The sequence below is a fragment of the Lactuca virosa genome, chromosome 5 (genome assembly GCF_052849685.1).
Source record: "Lactuca virosa cultivar CGN04683 chromosome 5, Lactuca_virosa_CGN04683_v6, whole genome shotgun sequence".
Lineage (NCBI taxonomy): Eukaryota > Viridiplantae > Streptophyta > Magnoliopsida > Asterales > Asteraceae > Lactuca > Lactuca virosa.
In genome coordinates this window covers 200890673-200915889 of record NC_136430.1, presented here as the reverse complement: position 1 = coordinate 200915889, position 25217 = coordinate 200890673, and the positions used below count along the sequence as shown (strand labels likewise).

At 39.3% G+C, this 25217-nt stretch overlaps 1 pseudogene; it reads right to left on the bottom strand.

Annotated features, from left to right (window-relative positions):
- Window positions 1-14055: 14055 nt before the first annotated feature.
- LOC145112228 (protein TOPLESS-RELATED PROTEIN 2-like) overlaps window positions 14056-25217 on the bottom strand; it is a 29681-nt pseudogene continuing 18519 nt past the window's right edge.

The window sequence follows — 25217 nt, the reverse complement described above, 5'->3', positions numbered from 1 at the left end:
TGGAACCATCAAAGGCTATGGAATGATTACGAATGGTGATTTCTCAATCAGAAAGGTCGCGTATGTTGAAGGGCTCCAACACAATCTTATCAGCGTATCTCAGCTGGTAGTTGGAACTGGATTGAAGGTCTCGTTTGATGATGAAGGCTCAGAAATCGTTGAGAAGAAGTCAAATAACATTCTACTGAAATCGAAGCGAAAGGGGGAAATGTACCCTTTGAACCTCAACCCAATTCGAGGTAAACCAGCAGTTTGCTTACTCACGAAGGCTCATTCAGATGAAAGCTGGTTATGGCATAGACGACTCTCTCATCTTAATTTCAAGGATATCAACAAGTTGGTTTTAGGAGATCATGTTCGAGGTCTTCCAGTTCTCAAATTCGACAAAGAACATCTATGCGCAGCCTGTGAAATGGGAAAGCAGAGTAGACAAAGTCATCCCTCCATTATCAATACAAAGGTGATAGAACCATTGGAGCTATTGCACATCGATCTGTGTGGTCCCTCTTCCATTGAAAGCATTGGTGGAAACAAGTACATTCTGGTTATCGTCGACGACTTCTCTCGCTTCACATGGGTATTTTTCTTGAAGCAAAAATCTGAGGCTACTCCAAGGCTCAAGCTCTTCATAAAGCAGGTTGAAATTCAACTAAGGAAAGTTGTTCGTAACGTTAGAAGCGACAACGGCTTGGAATTCAAAAACAAAGATTTCGAAGATTTTCTTGCTGAGAAGGGAACAACTCATAATTTTTTAGCCCCATATACTCCACAGCAGAATGGAATCGTCGAAAGGCGAAACCGATCTCTGTGCGAAGCAGCCCGCACTATGCTCAGCTTTGCTTCATTGCCTCTCTATTTCTGGGCTGATGCTATAGCTGCTGCTTGTTATACTCAGAACACATCATATCTAAACAAGCGATTCTCCCACACTCCTTACGAGATCTTGAACAATCGCAAACTGAACGTGAAATTCTTCCATGTGTTTGGTTCAAGGTGCTTCGTCTTCAACTCTAAAGAGAAGCGAAATAAGTTCGATGCTAAGGCTGATGAAGGAATATTCTTAGGTTACTCCCTGAATTCTAAGGCATATAGGGTTTTAAACAAGCACTCTAAGAAGATTGAAGAAACATACTATGTCACTTTTGACGATAGATATGTCAAGAAGATGAAAGCAACCGAAGGTACAACTCAGGAAATCTTTCCAAAGACTGGTCAAGTAACAGCCCCTATTTCAAATCTTTTTGAGCAATATATGCTTCTTTTTTACGAGCCTCCAACGGCAATTCATTCTGAATTAATGGCGAAAGATAACAAGGTTGACAGTCTAAAGCAAATCATCGATGATGCTGCTCAAAAGATGGCTGCTGATCAACCTAAAGCAACCGAGAGGCCAGTCGAAGGTGAACCTTCAAATAACCGTCCTTCTGTCCAGGGGGAGGGTCCGACTCTACAACACGATCAAGGTCCTTCATTCCAGGGGGAGAATTCAACGTCACAATCATCTGGCTCAACCGAAAGTCCAAACGAAGGGGAACATTCTGATCCAGAATTAGTGTCATCATTCGAGGGGGAGAGTACACATGTCAATGATGATGATACTCTATCAGAATTGGAAGAAGAAATAAATGCAGAATTGGATCCCTCTTGTGATCCAAACTATCCACCGCTTATTAAATGGACCAAAGATCATCCTCAGAGTCAAATTATTGGAGAATCTTCAGAAACAGTGTTAACTCGATCACAGATCAAAGCGAAACAAGCTGCACTCTTTTCTCAAGTAGAGTTTTGCATGTTCAACTCTTTTGTTTCCAAAGTTGAACCGAAGACTGTTAATTCAGCACTTGATCATTCTGACTGGGTTCAGGCCATGCAAGAGGAGCTGAATGAATTTGAAAGGAACAAAGTATGACGTCTTATTCCAACTCCAAAGGATGCTTCGGTTGTCGGTCTCAAATGGGTATTCAGAAACAAGATGGATAAGGAAGGGAACGTAATTCGTAACAAAACTCGCTTAGTGGTGAAAGGCTATTGTCAAGAAGAAGGTATCGATTATGAAGAGACTTTCGCTCCAGTTGCAAGATTAGAGTCTGTTCGTATCTTTCTTGCCTATGCTGCACACAAAAACTTTGAAGTCTATCAGATGGACGTCAAGTGTGCTTTTCTCAACGACGAACTTGAAGAAACTGTGTACATTGAGCAACCGCCAGGCTTCATAAACGAGGAGCATCCAGATCACTGTTATATTCTTGACAAAGCGGTATATGGCCTAAAACAGGCTCCCAGAGCATGGTATGAAACTCTCACTCGATTTCTAAAAATGTCTAAATTCAAACAAGGTTCGGTTGACCCAACCTTCTTTCGTAAGAGAGAAGGTAACCACCTTATGATAGTCCAAATTTACGTTGATGATATCATCTTCGGCTCCACGAATCCCAGCTTAACAGCTGAATTCAGGAAGTTGATGGAAACTAAATTTGAGATGAGCTCAATGGGTCCAATTAACTTTTTCCTTGGCTTAAACATTAGACAGGGACCCGAAGGCATTTTTATTAATCAGGAGGCATACACCAAGACACTACTTCCTAAGTTCGGTATGATGGGAGATTCCAGAGTTAAAGTTCCAATGGCTTTTGGGACAAAGCTTACACCTTCATTAGAGAAACCAGCCGCTGACATGGCGCTTTATCGACAAATGATTGGATCACTTATGTATCTCACAGCCAGTAGGCCTGACATCAAGTTCTCAGTTTGCTATTGTGCCAGATTCCAAGCTAACCCACGCGAACCTCATTTGCAAGCTGTGAAAAACATCTTTCGCTATCTGAAGCGAACCTCCTCTCTCGGTCTGTGGTATCCAGCCAACTCAGGATTCTTTGTTCAAGCGTTCTCAGATGCTGACTTAGGTGGCTGTGGATTAGACCGTAAAAGCACCACTGGAGGATGCCAATTTCTAGACGGTAAATTGGTTAGCTGGAAATCGAAGAAACAAACATGTGTTTCTCTTTCCACTGCAGAAGCTGAATACATCGCTGCAGCATCATGCACATCTCAAGTTATATGGATACAAAGTCAGCTTAGAGATTATGGGCTGAACATGAAGAAAATCCCACTATATTGCGACTCTAAAAGTGCAATTAGGATCTGTCCCAACCCAGTACAACACTCAAAGACTAAACATATCGCACTGAGGTATCACTTCATCAAAGATCATGTGGAAGATGGCAATGTAGAAATTCACTTCGTAAGGACAACTGATCAACTGGCAGCTATATTCACTAAGGCTCTTCCTGAAGCAAGTTTCAACAAGATTCTGCATGGTCTAGGAATGATGGAATCGGAATCAGTACCAAAATCGCCTTCGCCTCAATAAAGGTAAGAAGCGAAATAGAGTGAACCGAAATGAACCGAGCGTTCAGTCTATTTCGGGTTCGGTCTATTTCGGAGTCGGCTCGACCATGAACCGAAATAAACCGAGCATTCGGTGTATTTCGGGTTCGGTCCATCTGAACTCAATTCGCTTCTTTTTCATATCAAGGTGTTTTGATTGTATTTTGTTGTATACCATTTTCGTTTCGGGTTCGGTCTATTTTCATTTGTTTGTTTGTTTGTTTGTGTGGTGTGTTTCTTTGTTCTTATTTCTATTAGATAACAAGAGTACCAGTGCAACAGAATGTGGATCTAAGGCAGGTATATTTATTTCCATAAGTACTAGTTAAGTGTCCCTAGAAGCATGGTGCTGTATGTTGACCAAAGCCTCGAACGATTCTGAGTAAAGCCTTAATGACTTGATACATACAAATCTTGTCTTACCAATCAGGCTATCACATTTACTCTAATCATGAGCTGCCATACTCTTCTCAAATTGAGTTAAGAGTTTTTCTGCTTTGTCCATCTGTTCCAACAGAGGCACTTTCGTTTCTTTTACCCACCTTATTTTTCTCCATCACTGATTCGTTTCACATTTTGTAACCCTTGAGACTCTCAGCAATAACCACTGAGGTTTATGGTTACACATATTCTGTGTTGATGATCTTACGTTCGTTCACCACGAATTAAGTGAAACCCAAAATTCAACTCCCTTACTGATTTGACGGCAAATACTTCAACGTTTGATCTATTTTATGTATTTATATGAAATCTCCTTTTTCGTTTTGCGCGATCCTTATGAAATTGCTTCTTACCAAAGCTTTTCTTCCAAATGGATCCAGTTTTTATTTTATTTGATATTTCCAGTTATCTTATTTTCAACAAGTCACTGAATATGTTTCCTACCTACTTGTTCAATAGATCACATTGATCTCACAAGTACTTCATTCAGTTTCGGTCTTATATCAAGTATCGAATTCATGAATTGAAGTGAAGACCACCCGCTATTAGCTTTAAATTTAAAAGATGCCTTTCAATACTTCTTAACAAGTATTTGATCGTTATTTAATGGGAAGCCACACAAGCACTTCAAGGTCTCTCTTGACTTTGAAGGAAGAGATTTGTGCCCAGAATCAGTTGCTTTATGTCTTTTTAAGACATCACAAATTATCCCACACCGTTTGCTTTATTTCTTTATCTTTTACACTCTATGCACGAAAATTTTTGATTTGCCAAAATCTGGTTCTATTAACGGTGCTTCAATGCTCGATAAAGTTAAAAAGCGATGGCGGTTCATGTGAAATATGGGGTGACGATTGGGATAGTGTTAAGGCTGACTCAGCAATTCTTAACGGTTTCGACGATTTGAAAAAGCACTTTTTATGGGATGGCGTGTAAAAAGGAAACGTCCTTTCTCTTTCCTGCGTCATCACTGGGTATGACAACTGTTCATCCGTCAAATCAAGCGCCGTTTCAAATAACTCCAAGATATAAGCCGGATTTTTCTCTCTCCTACTTGTACGTATAAAAGGTTTTGGCACGCTGCTCTTTCACCTTTTATCACCTCCAAAACTCTCTCAAAGAACAAAGGCGATTCATCTTACTGTTCATCTTCTTCTCCAAGCTTCTACAATGGCAGACTCCTCATCTGTTCAAGACACTTCTGCACGCTCCACTGTTCTTGCCATCAAGCCTAATCAGAACCTACTGATCGATCTCTCTCCTTTTCAGTATGATACGTACATGTATCAAGTGGTGGAATGTCTGATGTATTCCCCACTCGCCAAAGCCCTAACAATTGCTGAAGTTGTTCCGATGTCTTGTCTCTCTCAAGTCTACTCGTCTGCAACATATGACAAAGGGGCAGACAAAATTTTCTTCGATATTCTCAATCAAAAGGCTTCAATCTCAAAGAATCGTTTAGGTACTCTTCTAGGGCTTGCAAACGAAGAGTGCATGGTGAACCCTGATTCTATTACCACTGGCCAACTCTTCTCAATGTTCTACAACATGGGTTACACTGAAACTCTAACAACTATGACAAGGTTCAAAAAGTCCTGCCTTCCCCCTCAATGGAATGGCCTTTTCACACTGCTCTTCAAAGGACTCTCTGAAAGAAGTGCTGGTTCCGATGGTGCAAGTAAGTTCTTCATGACTATTCTTTATGGGGTGTATCACGGTCTCAATCTCGACTTTGGCACGGTTTTATGGCATCAACTGATTCAAAGTTTATCATCTTCATCCCGGCACACTGAGATTTCCTGTGCTCGTTTTTTGGACTGTTGTTACTCAGTGGATCATGGATCGGTTTCATGTTCTGATTATGGCAGACTCCATGCTCTCTACCATTACCACTTTTCACACCACCAACATCATCGTTACTCATGCCTCAAAATTCATTTTCATTGGCTCCATTCCTAAGTCGATGTATGCTTCTGTGCCTCCTACAAGCAAAATTATTCAGGAGTACAAGAAGCTTCCCTCCTCTGGTCCAAGGGAACTCACGGCCGAAATGATAAAATCAATCGAAGAAGCAGACATGCCTGCGAAACTACATTCACAACCGAACCCCCTGTTACCACCGAACCTCCACTAACAACCGAACCTCAATCACCAACACCATCTTCTGACACCACCCCAGTTCTAGGCGGTGAGGACTTGGAATTTGATTCCACTTATTTTAGTCCTTACCATGTACAAAGTGATGACGACGACGATGAACCTGTTACTAAGCGTCATCTCAAAGCAGTCAACAACAAACTTGATCAGCTGCTTTCCTCCTCTTCCTCTGGGGCTTATTCAGACGCTGCTCTCAAGGCATTGTTCTCTTCAGTGGTTCAAGAACAAAGTGCCTCTCTTACCGCTGCAGCTAAAGCTATTGACGCATCCACTTCCCAATGCCAAAAAGCCTCCCTTGCTGTTGAGGCTTCCACCAAAGAATGCAAAGATGCGACCGAAAAAGTCGAAAAACTAATTTCTGAAGCTCAATTATTCTTAGATTCTTTGCAGGCTGCTGCTCAAAAGAACGCCAAAACAGTCAATGACTCGGTTGCGACTCTCCAGAGTTCTCTTGAAACTGAAAGGGCTAATCTTGAGGGTGCTCGAAAGGCCATTGAAATTGCCAACGCACGTCTTCATACACAGGTGGATGAGCGTCTAACTCAGTTGGAAACAACACTATCTGTGGAAAATCGCATCATGGATGAACTCGACAAGCGAACCTCTCAGCTGAAGATGCAGAACCTCAAGCTTCGCACTGCCACAGCCGAACTTAACAATTTGAAATCTGAGAGGGAGGTAATACGAAGCTCAGTTGGTGACGTTTACTCCATTTGCTTCACCTTATTGAAGCCTATGATCCCATTCTCTCCATTACTATCCGAAGACACTTGGATGAGAAACTTAGGCCAACACTGGACATCCTAAGTCGTATTGAGGGTGTTTCGGTGACCCCTGTTCAGCCGAAACAAGGGGGAGAAGAAGGGAAAGAAAAGGAAAAGGAAGAAGAGCAAACTCAACCTCCTCCTGAATCCAAATCAACTGCTGCACCGAAGGGTAATGAAGCTTCGGGCAGAAAAAGGGATAAAAAGAAGAAGAAAATTGGAGAAGATGACGAAATTGATGATGATGACATTGAAGATAATTTTCAAGCAGATCCCTCTAATCCTTTTTAGAAAACGAAGACATCTGATAAAGAGCTTGAAGAAAAGCTTAGGAAGGAATCGCTTGAGCTTGAAAAAGAGCTGAAAGAAAAAGAGCTCCTGGAAAAGAAGAAGTCCATTTTTCCTGGGTGGACTCTTGATTCGCTCCAAAGGTGTGCTATTGACGAACCAAGTACACTTTGGCTTGAGCCTGCGATGTCGTTTGGGCTTGAAAATTCCAAGGATGCACAGTTTGACATGCCTATCACGCGAAAGGCATTCATTTTTCACTGCTTCAACTCTACTGTGCCCATTCCCTCTCCAGACCCGAAGGTTGATCGGGATCTTTTGGAGTTCTATCTGGAATTTGCTCAACCACAGTACCTGACATGGAGCTTACAGAAAATTACTACTGTCAAGGTGCTGAAGCCTTACTCAACAGGGAAGTTTGTTAATGTGAAATTCAAAGTGACTCGAGGCTCTGAAGGCTCGGTTCACAACTTTTCCCTGGCTGATCTACCGAACCTTAACCCACACGACTGGATACTCCTCAACAACATTTTGCTGTCCAATCCTCAGGAGTATCAGCCGATCATAGACTATATCAAGCGAATGCTTGTATGCTACATTCACGAAGTAGCGAAAATGGACCAAGAGGTCGCCTCTGCCATTCACAAGCGTCCAACGATAAAACCTTCTGGCAGAATGGGCGATGTAAATGTTATGGTCAAGGGTCGAATTGATCCCCAGTCTCACACAGTGATGTTCCTCAGAGGCGAAAAGCAAAAGTGTATCTTCGCTCTGTGTGATAAGCACTTATTCTCAACTGCTTGCTTGGAGCATATTTTGGAGATTATCCACAAGTGCAATCAGAATTCTGCAGCCGACAAGAAGCTGTTTACTGACATGCTACGATGGTACATTCAGTTTCGGCAAACACTTCTTGCAATCATCCCTCGGTTGTTCAAGGTTGTGAAGACTGGGAAGCCTACTCAAAGAAAATGATATCTCGCCTCATTTGACGCAAAGGGGGAGATTGTTGGGCTTATAGTGTTGCGTCATGGGCTCGGTCCTTAGCCCAGTTTTGATTGCCGGTGTGGGCCTGTCCAACCGTGCATGTTTTCACTAGGGTTTAGTATTTAAGCTGCATGCATGCAGCCTTTGGAAGAAAACACTTTTATTATTATTCTTATTGAGTATTGTAAACCCTAGCTCGCCTCTACAGTGGAAGTTCTTCATAGAGCTCTGCTGAGGCGTGACTATATTTGAATCATAAGCATAACGTTGATTCTGTTCTATGTTCTTAATATTATTGTGTTTGTCTTGTTTGATCTTCGTCTTTTACCTGTGAAAGATCTAATCGATCTGAGATTTATTCTCATCAATCTTTAAGTCAACATTCAATATCTATTCATCTAAATATTCAAAGATACTTTTATAAGAAAACAGTTATCAGAGTACAATCTGAAAATCATTATGATGTGGAAACATGGGTGGATGCGCTGCGATCAAGCCGGGCCCTTCCCTTTTGAACCGGAAGTACCTGAAACTATAACCGTAAAAACCGTAAGCACAAAGTTTAGTGAGTTCCCTAAAATGCCACATACCATACATATCAACATATAATGGGCCCCCGCCCGGTATCGAGCCCCGCCCAGCATCTAGCCCCGCCCGACCTCGGGCCCCGGTCGACCTCGGGCCTCGCCCGGCATCGAGCCCCACTCGGATTACAAATATGTCATTTATTAGGCCCCGCTTGACATTGGGCCCCGCCCGATACACATAACAAACATATAAACATATAACATATGATCATACTAACACATGTTATAACCACAACCAATATCATATAATACAGTCATCGGGCCTCGCCCGGCATCGAGCCTCACTCGGTATACATATCAGCACATAACACATGCAAGAGTTACGCAGACATCTAGCATTCTATCATAAACAATGAGGAAACTCACCTTAGTCCGTTGATAGCCAAATAACTGCTCAAGTCGTTGAACCGGATAACCTCACGCCAACTATCAATAAATACAATATTAATCAATAATTAACTCGGTAACCGAAAATCTGAGGCCCACTCCATAAGCCAACTTCCTAAAAGGTAAAAGACCATTTTACTCTTTTCTTACTTGTTCCATAACCAAGGTCCAGCCCAAAAGCACAAAAGCGCAAAATGGCAACCCAAAGCCCAAATCAAAAGCAACCAAAAGCCCATTATGGCCCAATAACGCAATTAGGCCCCAAAACTATCATGGATCTACTTCCAAGAAAACCCTAAGTCCATCCATGGCCTAAAGTCAGAAGTCCAATGGCCTAACAAGGCCCAAAACTTAAAAAGGCCCAAAATGACATACTAGGGAGTACGCCCTGCATACGAGAATGGTACGCCCCACGTACTCGCCATCGAAGCATAAAGTACAAGTCCCTGATGCACAAAATCAGCATTACGCTGAGCGTACACTTGCGTACGCCCAGCGTACTCCTCCAGAGACCAAAAATCCAAAATAAGCTCTTAATTGTTAAGACAATGACTTCTAATCCCGGATTTGACCCTAATGAGATGTCTTAACATGTAAAGTTGGCAACTTTACTCCTTTTCATGGCTCAATGGGACTAAAACCTTAATACATTTCATAATAATCACCCAAACTCATGCATGCACCACAATAACCCACCAAGATGACATTTTTATGAACAAGGGACCTCCCAAAGGCGAGGATCCAATATTTTAATCTCTTGTAGTAGCTCATACTCACAAGGATGACTCTAAGGACCAAAAGAACCCCAAAATACTCCTAAAACTAGATCTAACACATAGAGTCATCAAGATAGACACTTTATACCTCCAAAATGTAGATCAAGATGCAATAAGCCTGGATCCAAAAGCTTCAAGCAATCCCCAGTTCTCGAAGAAGTTCCCTCTTCTTCAATGAACACCAAAAAGCATGAAATAGGACCAAAAGCTCAAAAACCACTCAAATGGGGGACTAGGGTTTCGTTTCTAGGGTTTGGAGAGGATGGAGATTGAAGATAATAGGGTTTGGTGGTGAGTTAAGGAGCTTAAATAGGGTCCAAGACCCTAAATTAGGGTTTGGGTCTGACTGGAGTACGCCCATCGTACTTCGAAGAACAACCGCAATGCATCTGCTTAGTACGCCCAACGTACATCAATGTACGCCCTGCTTACTAGTCTTAGAACTAGTACGCCCCGCGTACTCGGTTTCACCCTAAAACCACTAAAACTTCTGAAGGCCATAACTTTTTCATTCTAAGTCCGTTTCCGACGATCATTGTATCCACGGAAAGGTAACGAGAATCTCTACGCTTCTATCAACTCACACTTTCCTTAAAAATCCCGAACTAAAACCCAATTTCCATAAAACCCCAAACTTACACTTTACCAATATAACCCTTGGCTCCAAAACACAAACCAAACACCTGGATCATCTAAGTTACATTGCCCACACCCGAATGGGACTAAATCTCTATTTACCCAAAGGCCCTAAGCCTGATGATAACTGATATTCATGCCACAACCCTGATTTAAGAAATGATACGGAACAGGGTGTTACAACTCTCCCCCACTTAAATTAGATTTCGTCCTCGAAATCACTCCTCACCACCTTCCTGGAAACAACCGTTCCGAACAAAACCTTTTAGTGTTGAACAATCACTAATCCTATAATTGTCGATCCAACCCATTACTTCTATAATTCCGAAGTCCCATATCTTGCCTGACCTCAACACAGGTGGAAGCAATTCAAACACAAACAAAATAGTCTTGTTTTATCATAACTGAAACATCCTTTTGACCCTGAACCCTTCAACTGATTCCTTTGGCATACATATTCCTTAATCAATAACCTTCTGAGGTAAAGATCTTACATAATTACATCATCAACTCCTAACGCGAGTCTCAACCAAAAGCCAACTCGGTACATAACTCATAACCTGAGATCCAAGGACTTGTACTTGTATTTCACCCGAAATCTTCTGATTCACGGCAACCATTCACTAATTTGGGATATATAAATCCCTAAACCACCGCTGAGACTGCTAGTCTCGCACCTGGTCCAACTACCAGGTTCCTGAGAGTCCAACTAATAAGGCTACCCTAGTCTATGCACGCCACTCCCTGGCCACATAATCATCCTACTAAAACCATAATCCAAATCCTTTGACCCCATTAGTCTCTATCAGGTCTCACATGTATTGCCATAATCATACGGGCGTTGCCCACGGGTCTCACCCAGTCTATACCAACGAAAGGGCCACGCCCACGGGTCTCACCCCATCGATAGCTACACAGGCCCAACCTCACCTCGGACCCTAATGGTCATCTTCTCATAACATGGAGATATTCTCTGACAATACTGTCCGCCTTACCCTAGGCATGAGCTGATCCCCTTTCATACCAACGACCACCCCAACGATGGTCTACCTCAATTAGGAAAATGCTACGATCACATCTCAGACTTACAACAATTCCCACAACTTCCTGATATCTTGGTGAATGCTACGGCCACTTTGCAGTCTTACAATACTTTCATACTATCTGCCAACCCAATGAATGCTATGGCCACCCTGTAGTCTTACGACACGTCAATCCCGCCATGGTCATTGCACATGGTCTTACCACACCTCTACCAGATCAACCACAATCATCCTAAGTCGAACCCACATCCGACTATACCCCAATCAAGTGTTCAGGTGATGCTTCGAGCCCCAAAGCCTTAATCAGACAAGACCAAGCATAGAGGCTCTTGATGGGTTTTGAGCACAACAAACAATAAACTATGTATGCATGCAACCTTAATTCTTGGATCTATGTTTTCTCTAATTGAACATACAACTTTTGAACATCAAACAGAAAACCCTAGAAGGTATATACTATTTTTGAAATCTATAAAAATAGGGTTAAGAAAAACATACCTTGATTGTTTTATAGCAAAAACATTTGAAAACCTCATAATCTTGAACTTCGAGAGCAAGCGTCACAAGTGTCACGCCTATAGTAGATCACACCCAAACTAAGCAAGTGGATGAGAAAGGAGAGAGGAGGAGAAGCTCTTAGAAATTTGGTTATCCTTCTGGGAACTTCTATTGCATGATTCTTAATTTCTTCTTTAACTTCTTTAGATGTGTAGAAGGATTGAAGAACATGAAAGTGAGTCCCCTTAGAACTAGCAAATACTTCATCCTTTTTGTTCTTTTTCCTCAATACCCTTTACTTCATTCTCGTTATTCTATTTGTGCCATCTTCACCTTAAAAATGGAGCCAAAGTCTTCATGGTCCAATATTTATAGATTTTCATTATCTCCATCTATAACATCAATTAAGGTTGATATGGGTTCAATCCATTCTGAATTGATCTTTGATTCTTTTTCAGCTTCAAGTGAAAATCATTCATAAAAACTTCTACATTCAACAATAAGTCCTTCTCATCGACAATGAAATCATCCTCACTTTCATCTTATTTATCTTCACTTCCATCAAAATAATCTTAAGTGTATGATTTATGGTGTATCTCATTGTCACCCTTTTCTTGTGACATTATCTGACCTCCTTTGAATACGTGGTCGAAATCTTGGGAAATTGCATAGTTGACTTGGGGTGGGATAAGTTGTCCACTAACTGTTGTATTATTACTATGTATTATTACCAAGGTTATAACCCTGATCGGACATCCACTATGGTTTAAGAATTTTTACCATATGGTGGCCTCATATTACCAGAATTTCTTGAACCTAGTCTCCCATACACTTAGGTGTACCATCGTCTTCATATTCCTCAATAACAATATTACTCCCCAGCCAGCACGGAAACAAGTATGAACCCTTGTCCTATATAATTCAATGTACATCTATGACAATCTATGTTTTGGAAAATAGTTTGTTAGTCATCATACATCATTTTCATTACCTAAGGCCAACAACACAACATCCAAATCACAAAGACTCATTACAACTGAGAACTCATGAACTGAGAACTCACCTATGTCTAAAATATCAATGTATGAATGTATTCCATTAAAGTATTGCCTTTTAGGAAATCCTAAGAATTCACCACAATGTTGTATTCATAATGAAAACATCATAGGATAGTGTCAGGAGTGAGCAAAATGCCATGAAAATAACTGAACAATATTATGTATTTCATTGAAAATTCTAGAGCTAATAGCTACACCAATGTAACGTCCCAAAAATTTCAAATATATTTTTCATTTTAAAATGGATCAACCAATTAAAATCATTTACTTAAAATTAATAAGTGACATTCATTTTTTTGAAACCATAATGTTAACATAGTCGAATTACAAAAACAACGAAAATCAATATCTTCAATGCATGTGTACAGTCCCATCGAGCTCTTCTCACGAACAACCTACAAAACATTTTATCCACAAATGTAAGCATCAAGCTTAGTAGGTTCCTCAATATACCACATATTCCACCATACATACACTGTATACATGAATTTTTTTTGGCTCTGGTGCCGATTTTCCAACTCTCCTATCCACAAGAAAACAACATGCACATCAATCATACATATCATATCCTAGCACTTGGCCACTGGCTCTCAGCTACCACTATGACCGACTCTCATCCGTCACTACTACCGAGTCTCAGCTGCCATGCAATCATCTGCGTCTCGTCGGAACCACAACTATACCGAGCTAATGCTAATACTGACACTGCCTCATGAACACATAGTCATATGTAGTCGGGAGTCAGATAGACAGTCGAACACATGATCCTCCTCTGAAGCCACAACCAAACAATGACCATGAAAGAGAGCCTAGACCAAGAGTTCCCAGGCTATCCAAATTAAACTACATACAACCCTTAGGGTATCCACTCAACGATCAACTAATAATATCATTACCCCAGCTAAACATGACATCTAACAATATCATACAACCAACAAGAAAGACCCTACCAGTTGATCATACCATGACACCAAGTGTCCCATACTATACATACATAACAAAGAGATATCCTAGTCAAATAGCATACATGTAGTCTATCAGTACCATTATCCTAACATACAAATGATATACAATGTCATATCTGACATAGTGAGAAGACTCACCTGAATTGCAAAACCGGAGGAGCACAACAACACTCTCACTTCCTGCACTGATCAATCCCACAAACCGGCTATCACCAAATAAAGATCAATTCTTAATCAACAATCTAAATTCTTCAAGTTTGACCTAATATCAAACTGGTCAAAAGTCAACGGTCAACGATTAACAACAGTCAATGGTCACCACACCGTGGCCAAGTCAGGACCAAACAGTCGAGATGACGAGCACCGCCACGTTGTGGTTTCTGGCAGAATGTTATTTTATTCATTAAGAGCTTAATCCTTATAGGTCAAAGCCCATAACTTTAGATTTGGTTTTTTCATTGACTTAATGGATAAAGTTTTTAACTTTACCCATTAAGACATCACCACAAAACAAGATCTACAACTCTAAGTCCATTAAGTCCTTCAAAGACCAAGTCCTTGAGCATGGACTTAAGATAACCCAAACTTGGACCTTTTTCTTACTCCATAGAAGTCCAAGAGCTAAGAGAGTGCCATAACAAGATCCAGAGTCACTTAAACTCCAAGAGCATTTATGAAAGGGACCGAAACCATCCATAAAGAGCATAATCTTGATTCAAAGAGAACAAAGGTCAAGATACAAGCTTTATACCTCAAATGACTCAGAAATCTGAAGACGATGATGGATCTAATCTAACTCCCTGCTTCTTTGCACGAAGATGGTGTTCCTTCTTCCTCAAGCTTCACAAAACCATGAAAGAAAGTTTAAAACCAAACCACCAAGCTCACAACCATGGAAGGGAGGCTAGGGTTTCGAAACAGGGAATGAAGGCTGAAGAGAATGCCTAATCCAAGAGTTAATCGAAGTCTTGGGACATACCTTCATTGATTTGCTTCTGATAAGCCCAAATCATGGACTTTTTGGCTACCATGGGCATGATTCTAGCACAATTCTTCATATCACGTATCTACCAACACTATATTTTTTCATGTAGTGTAGGATGCTCTCCACCCACCATCATATAATTTGTTCTCGTAGAAGTCAAATGCACATTGCGGAAAATGACCTTCAAGACTATGTCGATGCCCTAAAACATCTCAAATACCATTTGGAAAGGCCCAAATCGAATGAAAAAAATCAGCAGATAAGCACCGCCATGAGGTAGAATTTAATATCGGCAATTGGGTTTATCTAAAACTTCGTCCCAACCTCCAACACCGAACCATACACCACATAAACTAGAAATTGGCACCACAATTCTACGAGCCTTTCCTAATTATTTCTAAAATCAATCAGGTCTCCTACAAACTCCAACTCCCAGATCTACATGTATCCATCCAATTTTCCATGGTTCCCTTCTAAAGAAAGTTGTGGGCACTCACATAATGGAACCCACCCTCCCATCGGGTCTTGAAGTTGGATTCTCCCACTTTACTAATTCCAGAACAACGCTTCGCACTTGGTGAAGTTTCATCAAAAGGAGAAAAAATCTCAATAATGGCTCGTAAAATGGCAGCCGTCAAGAAGATGCCACATGGACAGATACAATCACAGTTTATAACAAGTTCCCCACTTTCTGGCTGGAGGTCAAGCCTACCCTTTTAGTCCAGATCCGACCGTTGCTTGGGCAAGGGAGAACCATTTGATTTAGGTTTTCTCTTGTATTTCTTCATTTATCATTTGAAATTCAATCAAGTCGCATTTGAATCATTATTCGTTGTTCTTATCATTGAGTTTGCACTCTGTTAACTGTTTGGACACTTGTTAAAGTTAGTTCACATATGTGAGGACTTAGGCTTATACCCTGTCTTAAAAATCCATTCATCTATTGAAACTGATACCTTTAGAAATGTACAAGAACTGTAAACAGATTGTAAAAAAGAGACGGAGAAAAATAGATACACGTAATAAACAGTAGAAATTAACTATAAATATTACACAGCTTAGTTAAATGATGAAAACATAATTGGATAGTAACCAAATTATAAATTGCAAAGGTTGCCGCCATGCACCATCCATAATTCTTGGTTTGATCTCCACATCCTTACTGCTTTCTGAATTAGCCTATAATGTTCACATATTATAGAATATAAGCACATAAATAAAAATTACATGTTTATAGTAAAAGGGTATAACTTACAAGATTGCCAACGGATAATGGATTTTGGGTACCGGTTTTTCTGGTCCAAGTGTATATTGTCGTTACCACGAATACATTGTTAACAAGACGCCAAAAAGCAATTCCAAACAAACAAAATATGTGCTCCAGCTACACACTTGAAACTCCATATTCTCTATAAATAGCTACACCTTTGAAACTGTATATGCCTGGACTCGCTATAAATTCCATCTTTTAATTCAGTGACAAAGCGCTGCCCATCATCATTTGCCAAGATTATAATTCCGTTGTCGCATGTGGTGACTGCCAGCAATGACCCTTCCTTGTTAAATCTTAATCTAGGACTTGCCTGAAAAGTGAAAACACATAAAGTAAGATAAGACTCCAATCATTTAGCATCCACAAGTTCCTTTTACGCACTCATGTAATAACTGCCGCTTAGCCAAAAATATCATTCTTTGTTAATGAAATGTGTAACAAGCATGTGTTAGGAAGATATTTTTCATCATATACTACATAGTGACATGTGTTGGAACTAATAATGTGTTTTGGAACACTCACACATGTACACATGTGAAGCATGTGCATTTATATCAAACAAATGCAACAAACAGGATTTCAAGAGTAATTTCCAAAATGGTGAAGTTTCATCATATCCATGAACATTATTGGTTGATCTTGTCATTAAATGCTATAAGAAATGTCATTAAAGAAATGCAAGTGGTTCTGTGTACTCACATGCAATCGAGCATCTGTATAGGTATGTTTCAGCACTTGGATACTATCCATGTCCCAAAACTTTATGTGAAACCCGTCTCCAGCAGCTAAGAAACGATTTCTTAGGGTGTCGAAGTCTACAACCCCCATAAACTTCTTTCTTAAACCAGAATATTCCCTCTTGATGGCTCCATTAATCACATTCCACTCAACCAATTGGGTTTCACTTCCTTTTCTTGTTCCACATGAGAACAGTCTGAAATATTAGTACATAACATTAGAGTTTGAGAATTAGGATACCATATTTTAAGCAACAAAACAAGTTGGGGTAAGAGATCAATAAAAATATACCAGCCATATTTTCAAGGAAAATGGAAAAGATGATTTTGGAAGGATAACTTGAAGAGGAATTGTAACGAGAAATCGAATAAAATCAGAGTTAAACAAGCCAAAGATCAATCAAGAACACTGAATGTAAATAGAATCTGGTTTCAGCTCTTATTACTCTCAAATGAACAAGAGTACAAAAGTAGACAACATACAGGGAAAACTTGTTATCTAACTATATTTTCAGTTCCTATTTATAGGAAACTAAGAGTACAAAAAATACTAAGTCTAAGAGTTACGCTTCGAACATGAAATGACTTAGTAAATACATTACATACAAAATATAGTAAACACACTTCGACTCTTTACAACAAGACTTCGACCCTAACAATCTCCCCCTTTGTAAACGAGTCGAACTACTCAATTCGTGAGAATCTGAGCAGCGAAGTGCATCATCCTTCTGATTTCCAAATACCAAGTTAATACTTTCTTCAACTCGGTCTTGTCGCCTTCATTATTCTTCGTACAATTATTCATAAGAACAATGAAGTTCGTATATTGTGAAGTTGTGTATCTTTCTATCTCAGCAACTTGGAATAAGAATCTTTTGGCTTTCCCCTTTGTATCTTTTCCAGCAAACACCATGCCAAACGGTTTTAAGCATATCTCACCATCTGCATACTTCTTCAGTTCAGGTTGTGGCTTCGAAGGTAACATAGCAACTGTTATTTTCCTTTCCATACCCGAAGCCAACTCTTCGTCCGTCAGGGCCAGACAATCATAATAATTGTCAATGAAAATTTTAATGTGAGCAAGACCAAGTCTGAACACCTCTTTGTTTGTACCCTTAAGTTGAGATGCTTCCATATCCTTCAAGATTAACGCAACTTGAATCAGATCATTCAAGTTTATTAGTGGGAAATCTGCAACACTGAAGTCGTCTTGTTGATTGTTCGCACGAACAACATGATACCTAAAGTTTTGTATCATGTTTTTGAACAACACATCTTTCTTTATTGCAACAACCTTCTTGATTTTGATGAGAGACCATACTTCTTTAGGTTCCTTTCCAAGTACAGCATGAAAACGAATCTTCATGTGTGTGTAGTCATCAGCATTTTCGAACTTCTCGCTTATCTTGTACTGAGTTGTTATGAACATCATTTCGTTAATAGGGAAATCAAGCTGATTCATGTCTGTGTTGGCTATGGAATAACTTTTCTTCAGCTTCTTTTCAAAGGCATATATGTGATTGAATGCAACCCTTGACTCTATAGATTCGTAACTGTAGAGTTTCTTCGGATCTCCCTTCTCCATGCCTGGAGGATCACTTTCCCTCAGCCTCAAGATACTTTGAATATGCCTCTGAAGTTCTATCTCGGCTTCGACTTCTGCTTTCTTTTCTTCTTTAGACTTTTTGACTACAACACCTTTCCCTTTATCTTTCAAAACAGGATTTGGTTTTGAAGAACTTGAGCTTCCCCCTTCATTTGATCAACCAATTACAATTCCTTTGACAATAGGTCTTGCAAGTGGTTTTGTAGTCATAATTGTTGTTGAAATAGAATCAGTGTTGGTAGGTAATGAAATCGGAATTTTGGAAGTCAGAACCTTCCCTACAACCTTTGCATCGTCATTTGTTTTTCCAATGCCTTCTCCCTTATTATTGTTTTCTGACCCTTTGCTCACCCTCCTTTCTTCCCCTTGCACCCCTGTGACAGCAGGTGGGGCATTCTGTGGTAACATCTGAGCAAACTTTGTGATAGGAGCAACAACCTTTTGTATGACTTGATCAAGAATGTTTAACTTCTGAGTAAGCAACTCAGGAGTTAAGAATGATGTTCGAGTAGGCTTAGAGACAACTTCTTTCAATTCTACAAGTAGGGCATTCAGTTTCGCAAACTGATTTTTATCTTCAATTGCCTTGGCTTCGAACGTTGGTACAGTTGCTTGAAATGATTGAATGAAATTAGTTACAGCCCCCGCTACAATATCAACTTTCTCCTGAATCGAATTGTAACGATCATTTACTTGATGAATTTCACTCGAAAATTCCTTCTTCAATTCTTCTAGTTTGAAATTCACATCCTCTCGTACCTTCTTCACATCTTGTATGAAGAGAACATGCCTCTCTTTTGCAAAATTTCAAAGCTCCTTTAATGAAGAGTTATACAGATCACCCTGAGCTTTGATCCGAAGTTCGTTATTTTTATCATTTACATCAAGTTGATGTTGCAAACGATGCTCTACAGCTTTTAGTATCACATCAACTTCTATTCCTGATACAGAATGCTTTGACCCTGAGTCAGCTTGAAATTGAAGAATATAATTAAGCTTTCGATTTAGCACTTTAAACTGTTTTCCTGACATAAGCATATGATCAGGAATATCTTCTTCCTCTGAATCGAAGTGCAAATCTTCAAATGTTCCTCCGAAACCTCCTCCTTCTGTTTCATCATCGGAATGAGGCTTTTGTGGTTCAGTGGATTGTGATGAAAACAAAGTTGTGATAGGTTGTTTAAGGATATTGTCAAAGATTGGTGATGTGGTGACAGTGGATATAGGATGAACAAATGGTGGTAACAAAACTAAGGATGATGATGAAATGATTGGTAATGAAGTTGAAAGAGAAATGGGTTGTGAAACGTCGACACTCACTGAAACATTTGCTCCTGTATCAGATACGTTACCAGGGATGTTTGAAATAGGGACCTCCTCAGAAATTGACTTGGTCAACCCTATTTCGAGTGGAATAGTTGTTGAAGGTTTAATAGGAATAATAGGAGTAACTGATGAAATGACAGGAACTGAAGTTACCATGGGAGTAGACGAAACTGGTGGTGTATCAGGGACCACTTCATTTTCGGACCAATCGTCACGAAGAACGATTTTTCATTTGTTCTGCTTCTTTGAGATATGATTGATTACATCTTGAGCCCTTCGTTTTTTAGATGATGGAGAAGCAGGAGCAGGGATCTCACGAACAATGACCCCTTTGCTACTGACTTGAACTTTACGAACTGTCTGTGAGTCATCAGACAAAGTTCGTTTGTCTGACAGTCTTCTTAACCTTTTCAATACTCCCGACTTTGATGGCATCACTTACTTCGAAGGCTTAACAACAATAACCTCTTCTGCCCTCTTCGTATCACTTTCAGGCTTGTTCTTAGGAGACTTGGATGTAGACTTTTTCGTACTTGTAACTGGTACCTCTGCTTCATCATCCTTAGACTTCTTGGATTGTTTAGAAGTTACAGCTTCGACTGTAAGCAAAACCCATGTTTCCATATCGGGATTAATAGTCTTCAAATACTTCACAAGAACCTTGTGAGTAGGATTCACCTTCTTTAGCATAGCATCGGGAATTCGTGCTACACTTGGAAAAATATTCGTATCATCCTCCACAACTTTCGGAAACTGATACTTTGCAAATTCAGCAGTAGTTTCATCAGCAGGGACTTGGATTCGCTCTTTTCCATATACCTTCTGAAGAACAAGGCTCCAATACCTTGCACACGAAATCCCCTTCACCAGATTCGTGTTCTCCAGACTTTTAACGATCTCCTTCCATAACTGAGTGGCATAATCAACACTCAAATCATAGTAAAGACCCATTACCATTGCATAAACTTCCAGTCTACCTTTGTCAAGTCCTACAATTCTTCCCGTCAAGCATCTAATGTAAATTCCAAAGAAGAAGTTCCACATACAAGGAAGTCCTGATTTCTTGAAATCACTAATCTTCTCGAGTGGGGGCTGGTGTCCCATCTCGTTGAACATGTGCATGATTTGTGGATTCGTAGGCTTAAAGAATGGTGGAGAGTTAGGAATTTTGCAGATACTGAGTGAACATCTTCATCGTCAGGCGAACTCTCTTCTCATTGATTAGATTGAAGGTAATGACATATGTTGCCTTGTTATAAGAAGCAGTTGAGGCAGCTATTGACAACCATGTCATCGGGACTGCGAATGAGTTGAACATTGCAGTTGCTAATCCAGATCGTTTCAGGGCAACGATTAGCATCTTCAATTCTTCAAGATACAATGAAACATTGGCCTCAACTTGGTAGTTGGTGCTTTGAATTTTCATCAACGGTTGAGATTCAAACTCTTTAGTGTTGGAGTTCTGAATAGCAGCCATTTGTGAGTTCTTGAAAGTTTTTGGAAAAATTAGGGCTTTTTGGTCGTCTGTGAATTTTTGATCGCATAATGATCAAAGGAAAAGGATTTTCCTTTTATAGGTAAGCCAAAAATAATTTGAACCGTTTATCATTAAAGAGTAGGCCACGTCATTCCTTGAAACTCGCACCAGTAGCCGTTTATCCCATCACGTCTCATAAAGTACCTTGAAACTAGGGCCAAGTTGCCAAACGGTAACTTTAGACTGTTTGTGAGTACAAAGTGGATAAGATCGAACCCTTCGGATTGGAGGCTAGGCTCTTTCGTTTTTGGGATTCAAAACGAAGTCATTTTCCAGTCTTGTGAAATCTTCAGCCTAAGTTGGTATTACTTAGAACCTCAAGGATTTCGTGAGTGCAGTGTGCCAAGGAAAAAGATAAGAACCAAATTAACAAAAATTTGGGTTCTGTGATGTCTAAAATTTAGACACGAAGTCAGTTAAACCCCGGGCAAAGGTTGCTTCGTTAATTATCAAGAGAGATAATCAACAGCTTGTGTATGTTCCCGTGAATTACAATCGAATACTTATAGAGAAGTATCAAAGGGCTTCTTTTTCAAGGCTTCAAAGGGTGGCTTACGAATTTCGTTACATATCATCCTAAACATAAGGTGAGTAATTGTAACCGAAATTACTTGTTTGACCAGTGTAGTCAGTGACAAGTTGCTTTGGAAAATTATGTAAAAGTGACTAAAGAAAAGAATTGATACTCACACTGAAATCACATCCAAAGAAAAATATTTAAGCTGGATCTTGTTGGGAAACAAATTTCGTGGGCTTCGAACATTTGATCAAGACCACTCATACAAAAGAATGTGATTTGGAGTATACAAAATTTTGGGACAGAAACAAGTGTTTCGTAAGAATCTGGAACGAAGTTCCCCGTCAATTCCTTGATAATTTCGTATATTTGGGTTTCACTTGCATCACGGTCTCATGAATTAAGATCATTAACACAGATTTTTGACATGTTTAAGCCATGATTGGTTTGATCAATGACCTCTTGAACATGTGTCTTTGTGCGTGAAAAGTGTTAAGAATTTTGTGATGAAAAAGATGGTGAAAGATTCGAATGTACCTCTATTAGACATGGACCAAACAGTAAACTTTTAACTCGTTTGAGAAGAGTAAGGTAGCTCAGTGACTAATGCGAATGTAAGCCTGATTGGGAAGAAACTTTCGTACGAAAAATTTCATTAAGGCTTTCGTAAACACACATTGAGTCTTTGGAGGCTTGGGTCGACATGCAGCAGCATGCTTCTAAGGACATCTTAACTAGTCCATAGTTTGAAGAAAAATACCTTCCCTAAGAAACATAAGCATGACCCTTGAAAATATCTTCGTGTAAACATCCTTGATACCTGAAAAAAATAACAAAGTAACAAAAATCTTTTTGGATTTTATATTTTTGAAAAGAAAGAAAATTATTTTTGTGATTTTGAATTTTTCGAAAAATAAAACATGCAACAAAAGAAAATCTTTTTGGAATTTTTGAATTTTCGAAAATGATTACAAAGAAATGAAAATATTTTTGGTTTTTTTTTCAGTTTTTCAAAGAATAAAAGACAAACTAACGAAATTTAAAGATGATACCAAACACACGAAAATTTTCAGCTCCAATATACGAAAACGAAGCGTGTCGAAGCGCTGAATGTGAACAGTAACCTCTGAATGGTTAATACGTTCAACCTCTGAATGAATCATTTTGCCTCTGAATCAACACCTTTATACCAATAGGAACTTCGTTAATTTTGTATGATTGATCCTGGTACAGAATTCGCATCTAACATTCCCAAACCCGCCAAAATTCTCATAAAAGATTTTTCATCAAGAGGTTTTGTGAAAATATCAGCAAGTTGATCAGTTGTTTTCACAAAATGAACTTCAATATTTCCATCTTCAACGTGATCTTTTATGAAATGATAACGAAGAGCAATATGTTTCGTTTTCGAATGTTGTACTGGATTATAACAAATGCGTATAGCACTTTGTGAATCACAATACAATGGAATATTTTTCATATTAATTGCATAATCACGCAATTGGCTTTGAATCCAGATGATTTGAGAAGTGCAAGCAGCAGCAGAAATGTATTCAGCTTCAGTAGTGGAAATTGCAACACAAGTTTGCTTTTTCGATTGCCAACTAACAAGTTTCCCATCCAGTAATTGACATCCTCCACTTGTACTTTTTCTATCAAGAGTACATCCACCAAGATCTGAATCCGAAAAGGCTTGAATGAAAAATCCAGATTTCGAAGGATACCACAATCCTAACGAAAATTTTCCTTTGAGATAACGAAAGATATTTTTCACAACTGTTAAACGTGGTTCTCTTGGATTTGCTTGACACCTTGCACAATTACATACAGAAAACATGATATCAGGTCTACTTGCAGTTAAATAAAGTAGAGAACCTATCATGCTTCTGAACAAAGTAAGATCAACAGCAGGTGTATCTAACGAAGGTGTTAATTTCGTTCCAACTGTCATTGGAACTCTTAGCTTCGTGTTATTCGTCATTCCAAACTTCTCAAGCAAGTTCTTCGTGTATTTTTCTTGGTTGATGAAAATTCCTTCTCTACTTTGACGAATATTTAACCCAAGAAAATTGTTGATTTTACCCATCATGCTCATTTCGAATTTACTCTTCATCAAATTCTCAAATTCACTAGACAAAGCTGGGTCAGTAGAGCCAAAAATAATATCGTTAACATAAATTTGAACAATCATTAGATGATTCCCAACTTTCTTACGAAATAATGTGGGGTCAACTGATCCTTGTTTAAATTTCGAATGTTTTAAGAAATTGGTAAGTGTTGCATACCATGCTCTTCGTGCTTGTTTTAACCCATAAACAGCCTTATCTAAGATGTATACATGATTAGGAAATTCTTCGTTAATAAAACCTGGTGGTTGTTCAACATACACAGTTTCTTCAAGCTCTCCATTCAAGAATGAACATTTGACATCCATTTGATAAACATCAAAGTCCATATGAGCTGCATAGGCTAAAAATATTCGAACAGCCTCGAGTCTTGCGACAGGGGCAAAGGTTTCTTCATAGTCGATACCTTCTTGTTGCAAATAACCTTTAACTACAAGTCTAGCTTTATTTCGAATGATATTGCCTTCTTTGTCGGTTTTGTTTTTGAAAATCCATTTTAACCCGACAATCGAAACATCATTTGGTTTTGGAATCAATCTCCAAACCTTATTTCGTTCGAATTCAGCAAGTTCAGATTACATTGCAACAACCCAATCTGAGTGTTCCATAGCAACCTTAACTGTCTTTGGCTCAATTTTCGAAATAAAAACATTAAACATGCATAATTCTTGATTCGTATTGAGTACCTCATTTTTCGCACGAATTTGAGCTCTCGTTAAAAGTCCATCTTGTGGATTTCCTATAATTTGCTCTTTCGGATGATTTTTCGTCCATTTCTCAAGTGGCGGATATGCTGGATCAAATTACAATGGTGCATCTTCATACATATCTTCATTTTCAGATCCTGAAACATAAATATTATCATTAAATTCATGAAATTCATCATTTTGATCAAGATTTATTGTTTCTGTTTCATTATGCTCCCCTTCAACATAATTGTCATTTTGATGCTCCCCCTCGAAATTATCATTCATACTACTCTTCTCCCCCTCGAAAGGATGCTCCCCCTCAACACTTGAAGGTATATTCGTATGCTCCCCCTCCAAACGATCATCTAGCATACTTTCGCCATTTGTAATAGTATCCGAAGTTAGTGTTGAATCATCAGTATGTTTCGAGGATTCGGGTGTTTGATT